We start from the raw sequence: 20,204 nt of genomic DNA, 5'->3' as shown, positions 1-20,204 counted from the left end.
GCAAGGACCAGGCACAGGACAGAGCCTCTGGGCAGAAGGACAGGGTCAGTGCCCCTCTCAGAACCCACTGCTCCAGCCACAAAGCACTGGCCCAGCTCCCCATACTCCAGTCATTCCCACCTTGTGACTTTTCCTTAGGCCTGCCCAGGATCCTCCCTCCTGATCCTTCCAAGGCTTGGAGCAAACCCTTGAAGTTAACATGTGCTTATGTGGCCACACTGTTGTACATTTCCCAGGGCCCATTGAAAGACTAAGGGAAATTAGACAAATTATTGTCCTTTAATTTTCATTCATCCTCTGTAACCATTCAGGAAATTGTTGAGGTTGTTTTAAGGTTAAAATGTCTCCTGAGGAAGATCATCTCAGGTACAAAACAGACAGTGGGTATGTGGAGTTCATTGAAACTCTCTCCCTCAAGGTTGACAACCCCAGATGCATTGCAGGTGCTCTCAATACAGGAGGGATCAGTGGATCTATTGGAGTGGGTGCTAATATATCCTTCATCTTTCCTCCAGTGTTTCCATATTAGAGAACGATATGATTGGTGAAGGTTGGCAGGAAGAAGGAAATGGAGCATAATTAGGAGTAGAAGAGGAAGGGGAGCAGGGAGGGAGAGGAGCGAGGAAGACGGAAGGTAAAGTACCACACAGAACATCATGGAGACAGTGACAGCCTGTAGAATGTACAGGATAACACAGGTGTTCCTTCCTTATCACATGGAGAATCTGAGGCTGGAAGATCAGGTTGGAGATCTGAGACACACTACTCCCTGCAGAGGTAAGGGACAGAGACCTGGAGGGACTCAGCTGAGGGACAGAACATCCTGAGGTCGGGGTTCATTACCCCAGGAGCAGCAGGACCCTGGTTCACACCTCTTTCCCATGGTCACCCCAAATTGCAGCTTCCCCACACTCAAAGACTATTTCACAGATTTCAAGGACTCCAACTAGGAGCACAGTGGTGTAATTTATTTCCTCTTTTAGCTCTTCATTTTCTCTCTTTGCAATCCAAAGCTCTTCTTTGTAACTCTTCCATATTCCCTCTTTTTAGGATTCTTATCCTGAAAGACCTGGTTTCATCCAGGCACTTGAGGTCTTACATCTTCAATGTTTATAGACTCTTTCTGAAGCCCTCCTCATCCACGTTCTTAGCATTGCCCTGGCCCCAGAACCTGAGTTTGCATCATTGACTCCTGGTGAGCAGCCCTGAATGGACCCAGCAGGAAACTGGGCTGGGAGTCAGAAGGGCTGAGTCCAACCAGCTGGAGGGACCCCTGGAAAATCTGGCTCTGTATTGGGAACACCCCAGTGAAGTGTTTTTGCTATGCTGGGGGACTCTGGTCATGCCTCAGATAGACAGTGGGATAAATGAGGACAGGGCCTCTCTAAGAGTGTGTCTGAACCAGATGCCTAGGGACAGGTGCACAGGGATAAAATGAGCAAGACAATGGGTGCCAGAATCCAGGTATTCTGGGATTAGTCTTTGCATTCAGGAATTGTGGGGATTAGGAGGACACTCACTGACACTCCTGGAGGACTCCCAGGAGTGCCAAGGCCCACCTCACTCTAAACCACATGTGTCTCCCACAGGTAAGACACTAGGTGTCTCAGAAGCCCATTTAGCCTTGCCATCTGGGGATGGCTGGGGTGTTCCCTGATGTTAGACCCCTGGGGGATCTGACTGCCACAGATGCCCCTACACTACATGAGCATGGGGCCGCAAGCAGTCTCATGCACATCCCCTGCCTTCTCAGCATCCTAAATACAGTGTAAAGGAAGCTCTACCTCCTGGATGAGGAGCTTATGGGCTGGGAAGGCACATAGGCCTATAAAGCTCTAGAGGTTTCTGCACACTGAATGCAGATATTTGGTGAGTAGCAAGACATGCAGGAAGTGGCCCACAGTTAGGTCCCCTTGCATCAGTCCCAGGTTTTGGACATCGTAGGTCTTCTGTAACCAAAGGCAAAAAACTTTAAGAAGAAGAAAGGGGCAGCCAAAACAGAGCAGCCAACTCCCCTGAGGCTCAATCTCCCGAGTTCTTGGGGCCAGATATTGTGGGATCTCTGGAGTCATCAGAGCTCCTCAGCTATTCAGGGCAATGCAGGAAAGCCCACTGACAAGACACACTTGGGCAAGGTGACTCTCACAGAGACCCTGAATTTAGCACAGAACTGCAAGGGTTTATTTTAAATGACTTTTCCCTCCAGGCATGAGTGGTGCAGTGCCAGTAGCTTCTATCCCTGTGAAGATGGCCTGCTGGGCTTGAGCATGTCCTGAATGCACACCTAAAAGTCCTGGTAGCCTGAGGGCATAAAGGACTCAGGGGATGATGTGGCATATGCATGAGTCACTCAGAAGTATAAGGCAGGCTGGCTGTGTCCAGCCCCCAGGTCACAGCTCTGTTCCAACCCCTTGGGACCCAGGAGAGGACTGGTGATATAGACATGGGGTCAAAGATGCATTTTTCTGGGATACTGTCATCTCCTTCCTCAGTGCAAGATCTGGCAGGATAATAGGACCTAAACTTGCAGGATTTTGGAGGCTGTCCTGGAACTCTCAGGGAATTATCAGCTTAAGCAATCAGGGCAGGCCAAAGACTTCAGACTATGGATAAGAGACTGCTGGGAAACAGAACTCCCACAGACACCATGAGTCTCTTCCCAACACAGATCCACGAGGTATCTAGGTCAAAACAACCATCCCTTCCCACCTCAGGAGTGTGGTGGGAGCAATCCCAAGTTCCAGGAAGATGGCCTGTGGGTAGACACTTGCCTGAGATATATAGGCCAAGTATCCCGGGCTTGTAACTGAAAGAGGTGGCAATGTAGGATGCAGAGAATGGTCTGGTGTTCAAAATCATAAGGCAAATGCCATGGGCTTCTCTCTCAGCTGCAGTAAGTGGAGTGTACCAATTGTTTTGGCCCAAGAAGGGCACCCATAGCTGAAACACGAGGTTGAAAGATGCCATGAGACTACAAAATGTCTAGTTCATTTCTCTGCACCCAGACCTGGAAAAATTAAATGGCAGTCTAATGAGGTCTGAGAATCTTGAGATCCCATGAGATCTGGCCCAACATCTCAAAAAAATCCAATGGGAGGGGATTTGACTTCTCCATTTTGGAGCAAGAAACACACTGGCTATATCTTGCTTCCTCCTAAGGTTCTCTGCCACAAAAGCTCTAGAGAGTGCAACTGGGTCCTATGCAAATCTTAACTCTTGTATAGGAACGAATAGGGAGCATCAGGCTGCCTTTCGAAGGACCAGCCACTCACAAAACACCTACAATGGGTGCCAGGTCCTCTGGAGCTTCATGGGTCCATGGGTCTCCCCAGCCCATCAGTCCCTTATCTTGTAACTAGGGCTTTCTTTAAACTGTGCTTAGGATGCTGAGGGGGCAGAAGGTGTACGTGAGATCATTTGTGGCCCCATGCTCATACAATGTAGGGGTACCTATAACAGTCAGCTTCCTCCTTACACAACACTCGAGCCTTCTTCTGGATGGCAAGGATAAACAGCTCCTGAGACACCCTGGTGTCCAGAAAATGAGAAATTGGCTTAGAACAGGGTGGGCCTTGGCATCCCTCAGAGTCCCCCAGGGGTTTCAGTCAAGGTACTCTCCATCCCCACATTCCTGAACCCAAAGACTGATCCCAAAATACCTGGAGGTTGAGACCCATAGTCTCGCACATGTGCATTTCGCCCCTGTGCACCTGCCCCCAGGCATTTGGCCCAGGCACACTTGTGAAGAGGGCCTGCCCTCGCTTACCCAGCTGCTTGCAGGGACTGTGTTTTGAGGTACTGATCCATGGCTGAAGGGATTTCACTAACAGATATCTTTGAACCCAATTGGCACCTGTTTTCCCCTTTGGAAAAGGGCCTCCCGACAGTATTGAGTGTCACTGGGCCACATCGCATAAAGCCTTAGTGAAGTGAAAGATGACGTCCAAAATCTGGGAGATCGTGCCCTGAGATTTCTTGAGATCTGGGTGCAGAGAAATGAGCTAGACAGTCTGGAACTTCAAGGCCTATTTTATTCCTTTTGCATGTATTCTACAGCTGTTTTCTTTGTGATTACCATCGGGCCTAAAGTTGTAACATTACTTTTTTTGAGAAGGGGAAAGAGAAAGAGTGCACAAGCAGGGGAGGGGCAGAGGGACATGGAGAGGGAGAGAGAACATCTTTTTTTTAAATTTATTTATTTAAATTCAAGTTAGTTAACATACAGTGTAATATTGGTTTCAGCAGTATAACCCAGTGATTCATCACTTACATAAAATACCCAGTGCTCATCCCAACAAGTGCCCTCCTCAATGCCCATCTTCCTCCCCTCCTCAGCCCCCCCCCCATCAACCCTCAGTTTGTTCTCTGTATTTAAGAGTCTCTTGGGGTGCCTGGGTGGCTCAGTCTGTTGAACGTCCAACTTTGGCTCAGGTCATGATCTCACGGCTTGTGAGTTTGAGCCCTGCGTCGGGCTCTGTGCTGACAGCTCAGAACCTGGAGACTGCTTCAGATTATGTGTCTCCCTCTCTCTCTTCCCCTCCCTTGCTCATGCTCTGTCACTCTCTTTCTAAATAAACATTAAAAACTTTTTTAAATAAAAAAAAGCTCTTATGGTTTCCCTCCCTCTCTATTTGTAACTTATTTTTCCTTCCCTTCCCCTATGGTCTTCGTTTCTCAAATTCCACATATCAGTGAAAACATATGCTATCTGTCTTTTACTGACTGACTTATCTCAGTCCTCCGGTTCCATTGGACAGAAGACATGAATAGACACTTTTCCAAAGAAGACATCCAGAGGGCAAAACACACACATGAAAAGATGCTCAACATCGCTCATCATCAGGGAAATACAACAAAACCACATTGAGATACCACCTCACACTGGTCAGAGTGGCTACAATTAACAACTCAGGAAACAATAGATGTTGGCAAGGATGTGGAGAAAGGGGGACTGACACTTTTGCACTGTTGGTGGGAATGCAACCTGGTGCAGCTGCTCTGGAAAACAGTGTGGAGGCTCCTCAAAAAATTAAAAATAAAATTACCCCCATGACCCAGCAATAGCACTACTAGGAATTGGGGCACATGCACCCCAATGTTTATAGCATCACTATAAGCAATAGCCAAATTATGGAAAGGGCCCAAATGTCCATCAACAGATGAATGGATAAATAAAATATTATATATATATATATATATACACACATATACATATATATATACACACACATATATATACACATACATACATACATACATATATACATACATCAACAGATGAATGGATAAATAAAATATTATATATATACACATATATATACACATACATACATACATATATACATACAGACACACATTACTACTCGGTGATGAAAAAGAATTAAATTTTGCCATTTGCAACAATAATACTAACTTTTAGACTAATATTTTTTAATGTATTCATCTCTTTAATCATGTAGAAAACAAAAAATAGATGTATAAACCATTGTACAATAATACAAAATTTTATAATTGCCCATTTATTTACCTTTACTGAGCTCTATATTTTTTCATACAGCTTCAAGTTACTTTCTAGTATCCTTTTATTTCATCCTGCAAAACACTGAGCATTTCTTACAAGACAAGTCTAATGGTAATAAACTCTCTCAGCATTTATTTACCTGGAAATGTCTTGGTTTCTTTCTCAAATTTGAAGGACAATTTTGCTGGATATAGGATTCTTGGTTGACAGGTTTTTTTGTCCTGTTTTATTTACTTTAGGACTTTTGTTCACTTGTTTTGTGTTTGGCCCACTAAAGGCCCACCTTCTGGCCTCCACAGTTTCCTGTGAGAAATCTACTGATAATCTTATTGAGGATCCCTTGTATGCAATGAGTTGCTTCTGTTGTTGCTTTAAAGATTCTTTGTCTCTGTCTTTTGAAAGTTTGGTTATAATGAATTTAACAATGTGATAACTTAAAATCAAATCTTCCCTTTCCCCAGGGTTTATTTTTTTATTTAACGTTTTTGTTCATTATTTGTTATTTTTGTTTTTTAATATTGTAGGTAGACTCTCTTTTTGCTGAGAATCAGCCTTAGGTGTAAACTTAAGATCCCCTCTGGTTTTTTCTGAGCTCAAACCTTTCCCTGGGAATTCATGGTCACTTTTGAATGCTCCCCATATATAGTTTCTTTTCAATGTCCTAGTCTTTAATGCGTGACTCCCAAAAGAGGAAAAGGAGAAAAATGAAGGGAAAGAAAAAATCAACACTGCCCTATTAAATCCCCTGGAGGTCACTTCAGCTAGAGGGGAAAAGCCTTTCAACAATGAGTGCAACAACACTGGCTCCTGCCTTTTGTCTGTACTTCTGTGATCAAAAGCAGCAATTAGCAATCAGAGCACAGATCTCTGACATTTGGAGAACAGGGTCTTTTTATCCACTCTGGCTCCCAAAAGCTATATGTAGGATGCACAGAAAATAAGGGTAGGGGTGGGAGATGGGTAGGTACCACTGTGATAAAAAGCTGAAATTGACCAAAATTAACCACAAGTTGTCATGAAAGTCTTCCCCTGGAAGTTGCAAGCCTTCAATAGATTCTAGTGATCCAAAATAGCTGTATCAGACAGATTCTGCTAGTATAAGTGCTGTCTAGCTGGGGAAAGAGATTCCTGGTGCTTCCTACTCAACCATTCTTCTCAGAATCCTCTGACCTATCCTCTGTCTTCACAAGGCAGAGAAAAAGATAGGAAAAAATGGCCATTGCAAACAACAAAATAAAGTGGCAGAAACCATCCCTGAGAAAACATAGGCATTGGAGGTACTAGAAAAGGATTTTAAAACAACTGTCTTAAATGTGCTGTAAGGATTAAAGGAAAACAATTAATACAGGAAAGCAAGAAAATTATATAAGAACAAAATAAGAATACAAAGTAATAGAAGTTATAAAAAAGAATGAAACAGAAATTACTTAAGTGAAAAATACAATAACTACATTGAAAATTACTAGATGGATTCAACAAATGATTTAAGCAGGCAGAATCACTGAACCTGGGGGTGCCTGGGTTGCCAGTCAGTTGGGCATCTGACTTTGGCTCGTAGTCCATGAATTCAAGCCCCACATCAGGCTCTGTGCTGACAGCTCAGAGCATGGAGCCTGCTTCAGATTCTGTGTCTCCCTCGCTCTCTGCCCCTTCCCCGCTCACACTGTCTGTCTCAAAAATAAATAAATAAATAAAATTTTTAAAGAACCACTGAACTTGTAAATAAGACTTTTTAAATTATTTCATCTGAAAAGCAGGAAAAAAAGAACACAGAAAAGTAAACAGATCTTAAGGTACTGTGGGAAACAATCAAGCAGACAAAAATACAAATTAGTGTTCCAGAAGGAGAAGGAGAAAAGGAACAGAAAGATTCTTTGAATAATGGTTGAAATTTTCCCAAGTTTGAGAAAAGATATGTATCTATAATTCCAATAAGCTCAATAAACTGCAAGTTGCATAAATACAAAGACTCAGCCCAAGACACAGCAAAGAATCTTGAAATCATTAAAAATGATCTTCAACAAAATACAGACCAACAAAATTCAGAGACATAAAAAGGATTATACAAGACTAAGTGGGAATTATCCCAGGAATGCAAAGGTGCTGCAACATATAAAAGTCATAAAAGTTTAGGATCTTCTCAGATTTTTTCTGAGCATTTTTCTAGCCCTAGGCATGTATATGTCTTTCTAAATTCCCCCAAATACATGGCTGCTTAAAAAGATTCTAATTTCCCAAAGAAATCACACACAATTTTCTCCTGGGGCTTGGGTAGTCTACTGGATGTCTTGGCTGTAACTGTAATTTTCACCTTGAAGTATTTTCAAAAACTGATGTAGTTTTGTAAATTTCCCTCTAGCATTGCTTTAGCTGCATACCACATATTTTGATATGTAGTATTTTCACTTTCACTTACTTCTATGCATTTTCTTATATTTCCTTTGGTGCTCCCTCTTTTACCTATGGAGTATTAACAATGTTTAATTTCCAAGTACATACTTGGAGATCTTGTTGAAACAGGTTTTTCTTTAACCAGTTTCTAGTTTGATTCTATTATAGCTAGAGTATATACTTTTTATAATTTCAATTTTTTATGGTTTTTAAAATTTTATTTATTTTTGAGAAAAGCATGAATGAGCAAGGAGCAGAGAGACAGGGAGAGAGAGAGTGCAGAGCTCAGAGTGGCGCTTGAGCTCACCCAAAGTGGGATTCAAGCTCACCTGATGCTGGGCTTGGACTCACAAACCATGAGATCATGACCTAATCCAAAGTCCAATGTTCAACTGACTGAGCCACCCATGTGCCCCTATTATTTCAATTTTTTTTAATTGTGTTAAGGCTTGTTTTATGGCCAGGAATATGGTTTATCTCACAGAACATTCCAAAGACACTTGGAAAAATAAACATGTAGAGTAACATCTGGACAAAATGCATAGATACCTTTTGCTTTGCAACTCCCCACTAAGTGCAACTATGAGCACTGGAAATAATGCAAGAGGATATAATGCAAAGGAGAACCCTGAGTGGTAGAAAGAGGAAACTGAACTGGTTTGGAATCCCAAAACTGGAAGAACAAGACAGCAGGATGGCATCTTACAACCCCACATCCAACAGAAGAAGGCAAGCAAGACTCAATATATCCTGACCCAAATCTAGCCACAGAAGGTGGCCAGGAAGTTTCATTGCTCCACTGTAATCAAAATGGAGTCCTACTGATGACATGAGGTAAGACTGGCAGCATCAGCAAGGGGAATTGATTCATAGCTCTTCTGACAGGGACCAGAGGAGGCATTCTGCTTCCCTACTATGAGACACTGGGCACTCAAGATGCACCACTATAGGGAATCCCACTACAAAAATGGCCCAACCCAGGAAGTGCCCTTCATCTCTTTGGGCCAGAAGCTCCCTTCCCCCACATAAGGGTAACAGCCTAAAGTGCCTTCAATTTGGAGTGTAAAGACATGACTTAAGTCTTACCCCTGAGAACTGTGTATTGTCTTTGTTTATTCACTTGGAAGATGGAAATAAAACCACCTATATGAGAATGAAATTGGATGGTGCAAATAGAGATACTCCCACAACAGTGGTATAAATTGGTTATAAGTTCACATTCCTCCATGTCTCAGCTCACCTTCAGTATTCTCCAGGCTCACACAGTCAGTATAAGAACAAGTGCAAATAACTGAAGTCTCCTATCACAAATAGGTTTTATCATTCACTGAGAGATAAGATATAAAAACATATTTGCTGAAAGAACAGATAGAAAATGGTAGGCCAAAACAAAAGTAACTGGAGTTTTAAATTCTCAGCATGAGGGTAAATTTCCCCCCTACTAAAAATGTCTTAGTATTCTTTAGGAAGTAAGAATAGTGTAGATAGAACAACATGACTCCAAGGTCCAAATTCAAATGAGACACAACCCAAACAGGAACAAGTTTACCAACAAGTGACTACACATACCATTCTTTCATTATGCCCAGTTTCCTTTTCTGTGAAGTGGGAAAGGTAATCCTACTCCACAGGGTTGGGGCAAAGCTCCAGAGAGATGACATCAGTGAAATATTCAGTAGAGATTAAGTGACAAGGTTTTGTCTTCTGTATAGGAACTCTCCTCTTCCTCACTGGACTCCAGTAGAGATTCCTCACAAGACTTAAAAGTACTTAAGTACAGCTAGAGTTGCAACAACCCCTAACAACTCAGGGACCATGCCTCCAGACACAGATATGTATTTGTGGATAAATTTTCTCTCTGGCTGGGCCAACTATGTCTGATACTCCCCTAAGTACACTGAAAGTGGCAATACTTCCACGTTTGAGAGCCCATCCTCTCCTGGGACAGCTTGTAGGAGGTTCAGGGCCCTCTGGAAATAGTTTACTGGACAAAATTATCTACAGTCACATACACTTTGAAAGGCTTGGTACTAGCCCTGGAAAAACAATTGAATCATTGGAGGACATCAAACAGTGGAGATAACTATATTAAACACCTGAATTTAAACACCACATAAAATAATTGTGATTTTGCATTTAGAATACATATGTATATAATTACACACAATAAGTAACCATGGACCTGACTTTGTTTTATTAAGAATAACTTATATGCTTTTTGCTATTTATGGAAATACAAGGTGGATTAGGCCCTTTTTTCCAGAGTGAGGTGTAAAAAAACCTTCTTGGTTCTGACAAAGGTTACCCCTTACTCAGCAAGGTAAATTTGCATGGGGACTAAAAGTCCTATAGGAAAAAAAACTATTAAGGACCCTAGACTTTTCTAGTTTGAGACCTGAGGAAAACACATTTGATGGTTTGGGATTGGCACCAAATTTAATCATAGGAAATTACAATAGGCTACCCTCAGGTAACATAATTTGAAGGAAGGGGAGTCCAACATGGTGACCTCTGTCTGAACCCTGGAATCCAAGTGTGCTTGGTAATGTGGTTAGTTCTGACATTTCCTGTTTTCACGGACTGAGGAAGGGCTGCAATTTTACTCTACATGCAAGTTAGCAAGTTAGCCTGCCAGTTTCATAGATTTGAGCAGAAGACATGATGCCTAAGGTGTCACACCATGCCAGGCAGCATAAACTTCATGTACACATCAGTTCTCCTGCCCCCAAGGTACACACAGGAGCAGTTAGGAGTTGGGCGCAGATGAATGCTGCACATGCACTGGGTCTGTATCAGAGCTGAGAATAATGAGCTTGGGAAAACCTAATTTGTAACGGGGACTCCTAGAAATCCTGCCCAAACTTTTCTGTCAAGAGAGCTATTATTTTCATTGTACTGGTCATGCAATTAATCTACCCTCTGCTCAGGAGAGTGACAGTATATCTTCCAAGACTGCTTGCTATACTAATATCCTTGTAAATATAGTACAAAACAAAAACTGATATAAGACATTCAGAAACACTTTGGAGAATTGTCTCCCAATACTGCCATGACATCTTTCATCAAAGAACTTGACCTCTCCCAGCAAAAATCCTCCCCTTGATTTTAGAACATTATTTCAAAACTAATTTCCTCCAGGAGTTTTTCTCTCACCTTTCCAACACTCGATCCTTGGTTATACTCCTCTATTGCTGTAATCCAAACACACTGTATTTTTCCACCATGACTAAGCACTTTCTATATGAATTTCTTATTGTAGGAATGCCTTCCAAAGACAAATGACAGTAGCAGCAGGTCTATCATGTTTGCTGTTTACATTAAGCATTAATCACTGTGCTAGGTTTACTGTAGGAGCTCCTTGTATATTTATTAGTTGTATATATAAATTTTGACACCCTTATAGCTTTATCACTTATGCAATCATGCTCCTGATTAAATCTCTGGTACTAGTTTCCTACTAGGTGTGCCATTGTTTAGCAAACTTGACAGTATACCTTAAAATGGTGACTGTGTGTTCTCTGCCTAAAAATCCCAAGCATGGGAGAGAGGAGTTAAAATGTCGGAGACTAGGGGGACACAGGGCTTTCCTCATCACTCAAACGCAGGTGTATTGAGGTCATGTCACTGGGAACACCCAGGAAATTGATCTGTGGAGCAGCAGAAGGATCTCCACGGTGGGAGGGAGACAACTTGCCAGGTGCAAGGTGCGTGGCTGTAAATTGGGGGAGAGAAAAGCAACAGTGCCATGGAAGGGAGGAAATCCTTTCTGTGGAGAGACAAAAGGGAGAGAAAGAGAAAGGGGTTGAGAAAGTGTGGCAAGTTAGCACGTGAGGAAAACCTCTCTGGACCACAGACTGGGGAGCTAGAAGTAGAGTATTCCAGTTCTTTTTTGCAACCAGCTTTTGGAGCTCAGACCCTGAGGTTTGGGGAGTGCATGACTTTCTCTGAAGCAGAGCTGTGGCATGCTCTCCTGGAGAGGAGAGAGCTGGCCCCAGAGTGCATAATGCGGTGTAGAGATCTCTGGGTGCCCTGGGAAAGAACAGTCCCTTTCCTGGAATACTTTTGGAAGAAGGTTTATTGCCACTCCAAGGACAAAAGACCCTGCAGGTGGTCAAAGATCTTTCATCAGTGGAGAGGCTCTACTCCAGAGGAAGAGAGCAGATCTGAACCATGCCATGTCCTTTAAGACACTGGGTTTTGAATCCCAGACACATGCCAAAGAAAAAACACAGGAAAGTTGTGGCGCAGGGCAAGCTCACTGCCCTCAGTATTCTGTGAGGGCTGCCTGAACAGCAGGGTTGAGATCCCCAGTCCAGGAATGAAAGAGTAGGATGGCACCATTTTCCCCCGAACACCAACAAGGTGGGACTTCAGAGAGTAACACAGCAGCCCTCTATCGAGGCAGGACCCTTTCACACCAAACCCTGCCTGGCAGTGGCTTGTTTATTGGGGCAAGAGTGACTCTGAGCCAATATAGCTGGCCTCTGCTCCAGACCAGCACAACCAGGATCTCCTAGGCACCAACACATAACTTTTTTTTCTTTTTTTTCCTCCTTCTCTTTTTTATTTTGGAATCAGACTCATAGTATCTTGCATTATTTTTCGTTTCCTTTTCTCTCTCTCCTTTTTTTTTTTTTTTTTGATCAGGATTTTTTATTCTTTTCTTTTTCTTTCTTTCTTCTTTTATTCTGCTTTTTCCCCTTTCTTTTTCTGCAGATTCACTCTTACAGTTTTTTTTATTCTCTGTTTTGTTTTTGTTTTTGTTCCCTTTCCCTTTCTCTTTTCTGGGGGTCAGGTTTCCTCTCCCCTTTTTCTCCATGGTTACTTCAACAAATCAAAGTACTCTTAGTTAAAGGTCCAAATACTCCACCACTGCAGCAAAGAGGAGCTCTGCAGAGGACTGACCAATAGGGGAGATAAGCCAAAACACAACAGCAGAGTGCACACAACATACAGCAGAAACACTTCCTGGAGTGCCAAGCCCTGGACAGTGTATGACCCCTTCTTAATGTAGTAGTACCCTCAGGTGCAGGAAACATAACAAGCTCTTAAAACACTCAAAAGACAGGCATCTGGGTGGCTCAGTCGGTTAAGCATCCAACTTCAGCTCATGTCATGATCTTGCAGCTCATGGATTCGAGCCCTGTGTCAGGCTCTGTAGCCACACAATGAAGAAAAAGTTCTCAGACACTTAGACTGAGCAGATGTGCAGGGTTGCCTCTGCCAGCAAAAACAGCAGCAGCAGCAGCAAAATGTACATAGTCTTCATTTCATATTTGCCAGGTATAAACATCAAAGAATGTCAAAGTATTGGAGGAAAACACAAAGAATCTCCAGACATAAACCAAACACACATCTGGTGTTTATGTGAAAGCATTCAGAAAAGAAGTGCACTTCCAGACAATTACAATGGGTCCCTAACTGGCTTCTGGGGGATCATGGAGCTCTGTTCTCATAATGCTATCATGTTTGACAGCTTTGAGACCAGAACATCCCTGACATTTCAGCAATTGCCCCACTCACTTTCCCAGGGCTTACAATACACTCTCTAAAAATAACTCCAAGGGGCTCTGTGCTGACAGCTCAGAGCCTGGAGCCGGCTTCGGATTCTGTGTCTCCCTCTCTCTCTCTGCCCCTCCCCCTGTTCACGCTCAATCTCTCAAAAATAAATAAATATTTTTTAAAAATTAAAACACCCAAAAGACAGAAACTTAGCCAAAATGACAAAATGGGGGAATTCTTCTCAAAAGAAAGGTCAGGAAGAAATCACAGCCAGGGACTTGCTCAAAACAGATATAAGCAATATATCTGAACAAGAATTTAGAATAACAGTCATAAAACTACTACTAGCTGGCTTGATAAAAGCATAGGAGACACCAGAGAAACCCTTGCTGCAGAGATCCAAGACCTAAGAACTAGTCAGGCTGAATTTTAAAATGCTATGAGATGCAACTGAGATGCAAAATAAACTGGGAATAGTGACAGTGAGAACTGAAAAAGCAAAACAAGAATAAGAAGAGTGAGCAAAGGGGGCAGAATGTTATTTGAACAAATTATGTCTGAGAACTTCCCTAATCTGGGGAAGGAAACAGGCATCCAAATCCAAAAGGCACAGAAAACTCCCTTCAAAATCAATAAAAACAGGTCAACACCATGACATATCATAATGAAACTTGCAAAATAGAAAGATAAAGAGAGAATTCTGAAAGCAGCTAGGGACAAAATGTCCTTAATCTACAAGGGCAGACACATAAGGTTAGTAGCAGACTTGTCCATTGAAACCTGGCAGATGAGAAGGGAGTGGCAGAAACTATTAAATGTGCTGAATAGGAAAAATATGTAGTTAAGAATCCTTTATCCAGCAAGGCTGTCATTCAGAATAGAAGAGATAAACACTTTCCCAGACTAACAAAATCTAAAGGAGTTTGGAACCACCAAACCAGCCCTGCAAGAAATTTTAAGGGGGACTCTCTGAGTGGAGAAGAAAAAAGACTAAATCAATAGGACTACAAAGGACCAGAGAATATCACCAGAAATACCAACTCTACAGATAACACAATGGCACTAAATCCATATCTTTCAATAATAACTCTGAATGTCAATGGACTGAATGCTCCAATCAAAAGACAAAGGGTATCAAAATGGATTTCAAAACATAATATTTATCTATATGTTGCCTACAAGAGACTCATTTTAAACCTAAAGACACTTGCAGATTGAAAGTGAGGGGAGGGAGGGGAGGAGTTAAGATGGCAGAGCATCATGGAGACCCTGAGCTTGTCTCGTCTCTGAAACGCAGCTAGATCAGCACCAAACCATTTTGAACACCTAGGAAATTGATCTGAGGATTGGCACAAAAATCTGCATAACTTGAGCCACAGAACTCAGCAGGTATGCAGTGCAGAGAGGTGAACTGGTGGAGAGAAAAGCCTTGGAGGGTAGGGAGTCATTTTTGATGAGAGAAGACAGAAAGAGAAAGAGAAAGTGGGAGAGTGCAGCACATTGGGATAGTGCAAGGAAAGCACGCCCCCCTGAAAGTTCCTGGAGAGAAAGAGAAAGAGTGAAAACACTCACAGGGAACTGAACAAGAAATCCATTCCCCAAAACCATTGATGGGGAGAAAGAAGATTTCAATACCACCAGGATTCCATAAACAGTGGAGCGCAGAATCTGAAGTTTCAGAGCTCAGTGCCTGGCAGTGTTGTGGGGAGGAAGTAGGGTGAATCCCCACGTGAAGGTAGTAGGGTCTGAGGGATCCGTGTGCCACACGGGGAGAAGCAGTTCCCCTGCTTGAAGTGCATTTGGTAGAGGCCATATGGCCTCCTTGCAGGCAAAGGTCCCAGTGGACCCTGGAGAGCAGCCATGTCTCTTGGTATTAGGACAAAGACACAAGGGTGCTTCAAAACCTGGCACAGGCTATGTGTTGTGATTTGCCATAATCTATGATCATCTGTTGCTACATGACTGCACGAATGTTTTCTAGGGCAAGCCGGCACCCAGCCATTGCTCAGCAAGACCTTCCCCCAGAGAGTGGTCTCAGGTCCAAGCCCCAGGGGTCTCTGAAGTGTGGGGTTTTAAAACACAACACCATCTGAGACAAAACTCTGGAGGGAGGTGCTGCCTGGTAGGCGGACAGATTGGACACAGACAGGGTAGAGGCAGGGAGTAGATAGAGGCTCAAGACAAAGGAGGGGTGCTTAATAGCAAGGCTACCAACACTGCTCCACCCCAATAAGCTAACCAGAACCACCTAGTAGAGAATAGAGGCTTAGTTACACCAAGCCCTGCCCAACTGTGCCCTCCAAGCACATCCCCCAGAAGAACAGCATGTCACTCCACCCGTTTAGTGTACAGAATATAGAGAGCTTCATAGTTTCAGTTCTGGGAAACTGGAGGTAACTTAATTCCAATTTCATTCTGTTTGCTTATTCACTTATTTGTTCATTTTCTTTGCTTCTGTTTTTGCTTAAATTGTTTTATTTTTTCTTTCTTTTCTTTTTTCCTTGAAGGAGAATAATTTTTTTATTTTTTTTAAATTTTTTATTCTACTTCATTTTCTTTATTCTATTTTATTAAAGAAATTTTTAAATTTTTTCTTACTTTTTCTTCTTCTTTCTTTTCCCTTTTTTCTATTCTGTCAATCTTCTTTCTTTTTTTAAGAATATCAATGGTTTTATTTTTAAATATCTATTTCTATTTTCTCAAATTGGTTGTCATCTCTTTTGTTGTTGTTGTTGGACAAGTTCATTCTAATCAAAATGTTAAGTAAGAACACAAGTTAATGAGTCAGCCCCCTAATAATGCACACTTCGGTGAGCTCCAGCTCTGTATTTAGTCTCAAACCACCCTTCTGCACACTGCAAAGATTTTGGTGCAACACATCACACCAAGGGAAAGGCACAATGTATCTCACACTTATCAAATCCAAAGACGGGAAGTCACTCTCAAATGTTAAGTTTGGGTTCTGGGTTTATTTGGGTAAGAATTTCCCTCAGCTCCCATCAATCCTAGCTGAAGTGAATCTCTTTCCATCACCAACCCAGGAGAAACCCACCAAATTCACATATTATCTGTTAACAAAATAAAAACAGGAGACTAAAAAATGAAGTAGGTTATCAAGTCCTTGAATAGAAAGCTACTTGGCTTGGACAAGAACATATAACTTGGATCTAAGATGATGATGAGGGAGGAGAGTTCTGAGGGAATCTTGTCTGAGGAAGTCTCAAGTCATTAGGAAAAAAAAAAAAAAACAGGGAGGTTATCACCGTAGCTCAGAGACCAAAAGCTAAGTTTCTATTGAGCAGGTCTGTGTGCGCGCGTGTGTGTGTAAGGAAATAAGTAGCAAGAAGGGAAGATTGGAGTAGGAATCCTGTCTTTCAGTCTTGAACTACTTCCCACTGCAATCAATAAGGCTGCACCATGGAGTTTAACATTAATGGCAATGCTCTATCATGTCCACCACCATTGCCTTCTTCCAGCTGAAGAGAAGTTATCCTGTGCCAGCCCCTGCTGCTACTGCAATGCAGAGGTATCCATTGTAGGTCATGAAGATAAGCATGAGGAAGTAGCTGATGACCACGTGGATGACATGCAGCACTGTTTGCAGGAGACAAGGAAAGCTCAGCATCTGCTGCCCAACAGTCTGTGTGTCCCCATAAGGATGTCTCCTTTTGGTCCTGGTACAGGCATGGAATTGTAGCAGATGCTGACTTGTGACTTATGCAGCAGTCTTTCTCAGGCTATCTTGAGTCCTTCATAGAACATTGCTAGTAAAAACACTGCCAAGAAAGCTCCCACCATTTCTCAAGCTGTATTGACCACCAACCAGAAAACAGTAGTTCCACATTCTTAAAGCCAAAGTAGGTCATAGGCATCATCATGTTGCCTATTCCCCCACCATGAGAGTAGTGGGCTGAAGTGGTCAGGTGGTGGTGGTGAGAAGGCACTGTTGTACTGTTGTTCAGCCATATGGCTTGTCCCCTTATGGTGGGAATGGTCCACGTTTCCAGGAAAAGTTGAAGGTCAGCAGAAGATTCTTCTAGATCCAGTCCTGCCACCAGCACCTCCCTCTTAGAACTTTAACGCATCACCACACCTATCAAGCTTCTTTCAGCAAGCAGACAGAAACACACATGGGATCTATCTTTTTTTATTTGATTTTTTGTTTTGTTTTTAATTTCTTAATTTCTTTTTTTTAATTTTTAATTTTTTAATTTAATTTTTAATTTCTTTAATTTCTTTTTTATTTTATTAATTTTTTTCCTCTTCCAAACTGGCAAAATAAAGGAATTCACCCCAAGGAAAGAATAGGAAGAAGTGACAGGGACTTAATCAACACAGATAAGTAAGATGTCTGAACTAGAATTTAGAACCAATATAATGAGACTACTGGCTAGGGTTAAAAAAGCATAGAAGACACCAGAGAATCCCATTGTGCAAGATAAAAGAAATACAATCTAGTTAGGCCAAAATTAAACATGCTATAACTAAGAAGCAATCCTGAATGGATGCCACGCTAGGTAGGATGGACAAAGCAGAGCGGTGAATCAGCAACTAGAGAAGATAAAATTATGGAGAATAATGAAGCAGAAAAAAAGAAGGAAACAAAGGCAAAAGAACATGATACAAGACCTAGAGAACACTCTGACTTATTAAAAAGGATTCACATCCAAATCCTAGGAGTCCAGAAGATGAAGAGAGAGAAAAAGGGGCAGAAGGTTGATGTGAGCAAATCATACCAGAAAACTTTCCTAATTTGGGGAAGGACACAGACATCGAAATCCAAAAGCCACAGAGAATTCCAAATAGATTCAACAAAAACCAAACATCACCATGGCATATGATAGTCAAACTCACAAAATACACAGACAAGGAAATTATGAAAGCAGGAAGGGAAAAACATCCTTAACCTATAAGGGAAGACAGATCAGCATCAGACCTATCCACAGAAACTTGGCAGTCCAGAAAGTGGTGGCAGGATATATTCAGAAAAATATGCAGCCAAGAATTCTTTATCCAGCAAGGGTGTCATTCAAAATAGAGGGGAGGGATAAAGATTTTCCCAGACAAACAAGAACTTAAGGGGTTCGTGACCACTAAACAGGTCCTGCAAGAAATTTTAAGGGGCATTCTTTGAGTGGACAAAAGACAAAACAAAACAAACAAACAAAAAAACCCAAAAGCAACAAACAATACAAAGGACCAGGGAACATCACAAGAAATACCAACTCCACAGGCAACACACTGGAACCAAATTCATATCTTTCAGTACTCACTCTAAATGTAAACGGACTAAGTGATCCAATCAAAAAACATAGGGCTCAGAATGGATAACAAAACAAGCCCCATATAAATGCTGCTTACAAGAGACACATTTTAGACCTAAAGAAACTTGTAGATTTAAAGTAAAGGGATGGAACATGTTAATGGTCTTCAAGAGAAATCTGGAGTAGCCATACTTATATCAGACAAAATAATTTTAAAATAAAGACTGTAACAAGAAATGAAGAAGGGCATTGTATCATAATTAAGGGGTCTATCCACCTTAATTATGAATATCTAACAATTATAAATATTTATGCACAAATGTGGAAAACAAGCAAATATATAAATCAATTAATCATAGATATAAAGAAACTCTTTGATAATAATACCATAAGAGAAGGGGACATCAACATCCCCCTTACAGCAACGGACATATCAATAAGCAGAAAATCAACAAGGAAACAACGGCTTTGAATGACACACTGGGCCAGAAGGATTTAACAGATATATTTAGAACATTTCATTCTAAAAAGCAGAATATACATATTTCTTGACTGCACATGGAACATTCTCCAGAGTAGATCACATACTGGGTCACAAATCAGCCTTCAATAAGTATAAAAAGATTGAGATCACATCTTGCATATTTTCAGACCACTATAAAACTCAAAATCAACCACAATAAAAAATTTGTAAAGACCATGAATACTTGGAGATTAAAGAACATCTTATTGGGGCGCCTGGGTGGCGCAGTCGGTTAAGCGTCCGACTTCAGCCAGGTCACGATCTCGCGGTCCGTGAGTTCGAGCCCCGCGTCAGGCTCTGGGCTGATGGCTCGGAGCCTGGAGCCTGTTTCCGATTCTGTGTCTCCCTCTCTCTCTGCCCCTCCCCCGTTCATGCTCTGTCTCTCTCTGTCCCAAAAATAAATAAAAAATGTTAAAAAAAAAAAAAAGAACATCTTACTAAAGAATGAATGGGTTAACCAAGAAATTAAAAAGGAAAATTAAAAAGTACATGGAAGCCAATGAAAATGAAAACACAAAAGTCCAAAACCTCTGGGATGCAGCAAAGGTGGTCAAAAGAGGGAAGTACCTAGCAATCCAAGTCTTCCTAAAGAAAGATAGGTCTCAAATACACAACCTAATCTTACACCTAAAAGAGCTGGAAAAAGAACAGCAAAGAAAGCACAAAACCAGCAGAAGATAGGAAATAATAAAGACCAGAGCAGAAATCAATGATAGTGAAATTTAAAAAAAGTAGAACAGATCAATGAAATCAGTTTTTTTGTCAAAGAACAAAATTGATAAACCCCTAATCAGATTGATCAAAAAGAAAAAGGAAAGGACCCGAATAAATAAAATCAAGAATGAAAGAGGAGAGACCACAACCAACACTGCAGAAATAGAAACAATAATAAGAGAATATTATTAGCAATTATATGCCAATAAATTGGGCAATCTGGAAGAAATAGACAAATTCCTAGACACTCACACAATACCAAAACTCAAACAGAAAGAAACAGAAAATA

At 41.6% G+C, this 20,204-nt stretch overlaps 1 pseudogene; it reads right to left on the bottom strand.

Annotated features, from left to right (window-relative positions):
• Window positions 1-16,467: 16,467 nt before the first annotated feature.
• Window positions 16,468-17,422, bottom strand: LOC125935993 (high affinity copper uptake protein 1-like; annotated as a pseudogene).
• Window positions 17,423-20,204: the final 2,782 nt, after the last annotated feature.

Source organism: Panthera uncia, assembly GCF_023721935.1.
Source record: "Panthera uncia isolate 11264 chromosome A3 unlocalized genomic scaffold, Puncia_PCG_1.0 HiC_scaffold_11, whole genome shotgun sequence".
Taxonomy (NCBI): domain Eukaryota; kingdom Metazoa; phylum Chordata; class Mammalia; order Carnivora; family Felidae; genus Panthera; species Panthera uncia.
This window is presented reverse-complemented; position numbering and strand designations above follow the sequence as displayed.